The sequence below is a fragment of the Colobus angolensis genome, unplaced genomic scaffold (genome assembly GCF_000951035.1).
Source record: "Colobus angolensis palliatus isolate OR3802 unplaced genomic scaffold, Cang.pa_1.0 Scaffold77, whole genome shotgun sequence".
Lineage (NCBI taxonomy): Eukaryota > Metazoa > Chordata > Mammalia > Primates > Cercopithecidae > Colobus > Colobus angolensis.
The window spans coordinates 581525-587393 of record NW_012121487.1 but is presented as its reverse complement, the minus strand read 5'-3'; the positions used below and the strand labels follow the sequence as shown (position 1 = coordinate 587393).

The 5869-nt window shown below is 45.6% G+C and overlaps 1 protein-coding gene across 1 annotated transcript in view; it reads left to right on the top strand.

Moving 5' to 3' along the window:
• Positions 1–5869, top strand: part of GATAD2B (GATA zinc finger domain containing 2B) — a 140639-nt gene that overhangs the window by 120187 nt on the left and 14583 nt on the right. The gene's annotated exons all lie outside the window — the stretch shown is intronic.

Genomic DNA, 5869 nt, shown 5'->3' with positions numbered 1-5869 from the left:
GAGTGCAGTGGTGCAATCTCGGCTCACTGCAAGCTCCGCCTCCCGGGTTCACGCCATTCTCCTGCCTCAGCCTCCCGAGTAGCTGGGACTACAGGCCCCCGCCACCTTGCCCGGCTATTTTTTTTGATTTTTTTAGTAGAGACGGAGTTTCACTGTGTTAGCCAGGATGGTCTCAATCTCCTGACCTCGTGAGCCGCCCGTCTCGGCCTCCCAAAGTGCTGGGATTACAGGCTTGAGCCACTGCGTCCGGCCCCAAGGATTATTTTTTTAAACCACACTCCACAAGCAAACATTGTTCTTGGTAGTAACTTTAAAAACTCTTAGTAAGCAGTGGCTCACACTTGTCATCCCAGCACTTCGGGAGGCTGAGGTAGGTGGATCACCTGAGGTCAGGAGTTTGAGACCAGCCTGGCCAACATGGTGAAATCTTGTCTCTACTAAAAATATGAAAAAATTAGCCAGCTGTGGTGGCACGCACCTGTGTCCCTAGATACTTGGGAGGCTGAGGCGTGAGAATTGTTGAACCCTGGTGGCAGAGGTTGCGGTGAGCTGAGATCGCGCCACTACACTCCAACCTGAGTGACAGAGTGAGACTCTTATCTCAATTTTTAAAAAAAGCAAAAAGAACAACGAAAACAAAACTCTCAGGAAACCTCAGGCAGATTCCCTAGAGGTCCTTGAAGAGAAGAAAAATACTTGTAATTTATAGGTAGTGCCAGCAGAATATTATATAAATAGGTTCATTTTTAGATTGCTTGAAAGAAAAGGACATAGGTGAATGAGATCATGAACCTGAGTAACCTACTTGCTTTTATAATCACCCTTACCCTTCTGGAGCAAGTAACTTACCCTACTTCATTGGGGACAAAGGGTTAAAGAAATGTTAGGTGGATTCTTCACATCCCAAATTGGAACTCTTAAATGCATTTTTCTTTCCTTTCCTTCCCTTTCCCTTTCCTAACACGGTCTCACTCTGTCGCCCTGGCTGGAGTGCAGTGTGGCATGATCTCCACTCACTGCAACCTCCACCTCCCAGGCTCAAGCAATCTTCCTGCCTCAGCCTCCCAAGTAGCTGGGACTACAGGCCTGTGCCCCTGTAGTTGGCTAACTGTTTTGTATTTTTAGTAGAGACTAGGTTTTGCTGTGTCACCCAGGCTGATCTCTAACTCCTGCACTCAAGTGATCTGCCCACCTTCGCCTCCTAAAGTGCTGGGGTTACAGGCATGAGCCACCATGCCGGGCCCAACATTTTTCATAGAAACTTTGTTAACACAGTTTTTTTTTTTTTTTTTTCTTGTTTTCAGTCCTGCTCCTTCTGTAAACATTTTGGTAAGATCTCATTAGTGCTATTGGAATTGTATTATATTGCAGATAGATACAGTATATGTTAAAAAGTCAGACTTCCTGAAAACCCAACTTTTTTTTTTTTTAAGACAGAGTCTCGCTCTGTTGCCCAGGCTGGAGTGCAGTGGCACAATCTCAGGTCACTGCAACCTCCGTCTCCTGGGTTCACACGATTCTTCTGCCTCGGTGTCCTAAGTAGCTGAGACTACACGCCAGCTAATTTTTGTATTTTTAGTAGAGATGGGGTTTCACCTGGCCTCTATCTCCTGACCTTGTGATTCACTCACCTTGGTCTCCCAAAGTGCTGGGATTACAGGCGTGAGCCACCATGCCCAGCCAAACCCAACAATTTTTTAAAAAATGTTATTTTGGGGTGATTTTTAAAAATCATTTAGGCCGGGCGCGGTGGCTCAAGCCTGTAATCCCAGCACTTTGGGAGGCCGAGACGGGCGGATCACGAGGTCAGGAGATCGAGACCATCCTGGCTATCACGGTGAAACCCCGTCTCTACTAAAAATACAAAAAAACTAGCCGGGCGAGGTGGCGGGCGCCTGTAGTCCCAGCTACTTGGGAGGCTGAGGCAGGAGAATGGCGTAAACCGAGGAGGCGGAGCTTGCAGTGAGCTGAGATCCAGCCACTGCACTCCAGTCCAGGCGACAGAGCGAGACTCCATCTCAAAAAAAAAAAAAAAAATCATTTAAAGAGATGGGATGTTGCTCTGTTGCCCAGGCTGACATGCATTGGCTGTTCACAAGCACTATCCCGCGCTATTTCCTCAAATTCCTGAGCTCAAGCAGTCCTCCCCACTTGGCTTCCTGAGTAGCTGGGACTATTAGGCATGGGCCGCTGTACCCAACATGGGGTGATCTTTTGAAACACAATCCTCTGGAAGCTTGGGACTCCAGATATACTGACAGTTATTTCCATTTAGCCCTGAAATGTTGTATAATAATGAACAAGACTACTGGGCACAGTGACTCACACCTGTAATCCCAGCAATTTGGGAGGCCAAGGCAGGAGGATCATCTGAGGTCGGGAGTTCGAGACCAGCCTGGCCAACATGGTGAAACCCCATCTCTAGTAAAATTACAAAAATTAGCCAGGCGTGGTGGCGGGTGCCTGTAATCCTGGCTACTTGGAAGGGAGGCAGGAGAATCGCTTGAACCCAGGAGGCGGAGTTGTAGTGAGCAGAGATTGCACCACTGCACTCCCAGCCTGGGCGACAGACCAAGACCCTGTCTCAAAAGAAAAAAAAACAAGAACAAAAACCAACAGTAAGCAAAACTGATACATTCCCAGCAAGGAGAACCATAGTTTCTTTGTTAGTAATAAAAGGAGGAGAGGGCTGGGTGCAATGGTGCATGCCTGTATTCCCAGCACTTTGGGAGGCCAAAGTGGGAGGATTGCTTGAGTATAAGAATTTGAGATCTGCCTGTGCAACGTAGGGGTCCCTCATCTCTAGCAAGAAAAGATGAAAGAATTTGAAAGCAGAAGGCAAGAGAAGTTCTTAACATAATAGCCATGTCATAATAACCTAAATATCTTATTTTACTATCAGTTGGTCAAGTTATGATACCTGTGAAATAAAGTATGTATGAAACCAACGGTACTAATGTTTTGGAATTCTAGAGAGAGACAGCAGTTCTCAGCTTAGTTGTTTTTACTACTGGGATAAGGATTAAGAGCTTTATAGCTTCTGAGAATATGCCAGACTAAGTCAGAAGTGATGTCACAGCAAGGGGGGTTTTAATAATATCTCTCTAATAGGTAGGAGTTCATACTTAACTACCCCCAATGTTGTAAATTACATGTATGTTTAGGAAAAGAGCAAAATAATTTCTGTCTTGGAATGTTTAACAAATGAGGCCAGAATCCTAGCTCATTAGTTTTTGAAAATTGAGGAAAGAGGCAGGGCATGATGGCTCACGCCTATAATCCCAGCACTTTGGGAGGCCAAGGCAGGAGAATCACTTGGGCCTAGAAGTTTAAGACCAGCCTTAGTAACATAGGGAGACCCCTTCTCTACAAAAAATTTAACAATTAGCTACTCAGGAGACTGAGGTGGGAGGATCTCTTGGGCCTAGGAGATTGAGACTGCAGTGAGCCATGAACGATTGCACCACTGCACTCCAGCCTGGGTGACAGAGTGAGACCCTGTCTCAAAAAATAAAAGCAAAAATAAATACAAGAAAAGAGGCTGGGCGCGGTGGCTCATGCTGTAATCCCAGGTCTTTGGGAGGCTGAGGCGGGCGGATCACGAGGTCAGCAGTTTGAGACCAGTCTGGCCAACATAGTGAAACCCCATCTCTACTATAAATACAAAAAAGTAGCCAGATGTGGTGGTGGGCACATGTAATTCCAGCGACTCGGGAGGCAGGAGAATCACTTAAACCTCACAGGAGGTTGCAGTGAGCCGAGATTGCACCATTGCCCTCCAGCACGGGTGACAGTGCAAGACTCCGACTCAAACAAGAGAGAGACTTTGGCTTTGCCTTATCTGTGCTATCTACCTAATACCGGTGTGTTTATATCTGGGAATAAAATAATCATTTAAAGTTGTTCTCAGATATAACTTCCTGATAAATGGCATATAATTCCCAAATCTCCATCCAGTAATGTTTCTGTTTGTCTTGTCACTGGGTGGGCAGTTCCTAAGCAGTAAGTGGCACTCATTTGAGCAAGGAAGAATTCGTTACCTTAGAAATAACCTGTAATATATGTATCCAACTAGGACCAGAATAGAAAGAGCTTCTGAATGAAAAATCTCCCAGATTCCAAATTTACCGATGATTTATTTGTTTGTTTATTTATTTATTTTTAATTTGTTTGAGACAGAGTCTTGCTCTGTCACCCAGGCTGGAGTATAGTGGTGCAATCTCGGCTCATTGCAACCTCTGCCTCCCAGGTTCATGTGATTGTTGTGCCTCAGCATCCTGAATAGCTGAGATTACAGGCATGTACTACCATGCCCAGCTAATTTTTGTATTTTTAGTAGAGACAGGGTTTCTCCACGTTGGCCAGGCTGGTCTCAAACTTTTGGCCTCAAGTGATCTGCCCACCCAAAATTGCCTATGTTAATCATAGACGGGGAGTATAAAGGAATATAGATATGAGAAGTAAATCACACTTTAAAAATGAATTCAGGCCGGGCACAGTGGCTCACGCCTGTAATCCCAACACTTTGGGAGGCAGAGGCAGGCGGATCACGAGGTCAGGAGTTTGAGACCAGCCTGGCCAAAGCAGTGAAACCCCATCTCTACTAAAAATACAAAAAAAAATTAGCCAAGCACGGTGCCGGGTACCTGTAATCCCAGCTACTGGGGAGGCTGAGGCAGGAGAATCGCTTGAACCCAGGAGATGGAGGTTCCAGTGAGCCGAGATCGCACCATTGCACTCCAGCCTGGGCTACAGAGCCAGACTGCATCTCAAAAAAAACAATGCAGACACTTTATTCAGGCCTAACCATTACTCCTCATATTCGGGGTTAGAGAATAAAAGGCTCTTTTCTCCCTCTAGTGGCTTCTTTTTCTGTATTTCTACCTTCTCAACTTGCTGTGTCTAGAGCCAGCAATCTAGACAAACTTAATAATAGTTAACAAGATAGTCATTCTTATCTTTCTGTCCCCCTATTCTATTTCCTTACCTAAGTTTGGTTGATTTTAGCAACTCAGATTTACCCTGTTGAGAAATTGAATGCTTATTCCAGTGATCAGGGTTGCCCTGTTCAAAAGGTATCGATGTCCTGACTGGGCATGGTGGCTCACACCTGTAATTCCAACACCTTGGGTGGCTGAGGCAACAGGATCACTTGAACCCGGGAGTTCAAGACTAGCCTGGGCAGCATAGCAAGACCCCTACCACTTTCAAAAAAATTCAGAAATTATCCAGGCACTCAGGAGGCTGAGGCTGGGGGATCTCTTGGAGCCAGGAGTTTGAGAATGCAGCAAGTACCACTATGCTCCAGCCTGGGCAATAGAATGAGACCCTGTCTCAAAAAAAAAAAAAAAAAAAAAAAATCCATGTGCCAACAGCAGCTAGGACAAGAAACCCTGAGAAGTGGACAGCTAGTGATCTGTGATCATTAAGGGTTTAAGTTGATTATTTAAGGCCAAATGGGAGGCCAAGGCAGGAGGGTCGCTTAAGACCAGCTTGGGCAACATAGTAAGACCCTATCTCTACAAAAAAGTACAAAAATTAGCTGGGCATAGTGGCACATGCCTATAGTCCCAGTTACTCAGGAGGCTGAGGTGGGAGGATCATTTGAGCCCAGTAGGTCAAGGCTGCAGTGAACTGCGATCGGGCCACAGGACCCCAGCCTTGGTGACAGAGTGAGATCCTATCTCAAGAGGGGGAAAAAAGAAGGACCAAAGAACAATTGCCCTTGACCTAAATACTCCCAACTACACTGACAATCTCAAGGAAGGTAGGATCTGGGAATGTATCTTTGAAGTCAGAGGAGAATTAGAAGATACAGTCATTGATTTGGGAACCTGAGGCAATTAGAGTTTCTGGAATTCTTTTTTTT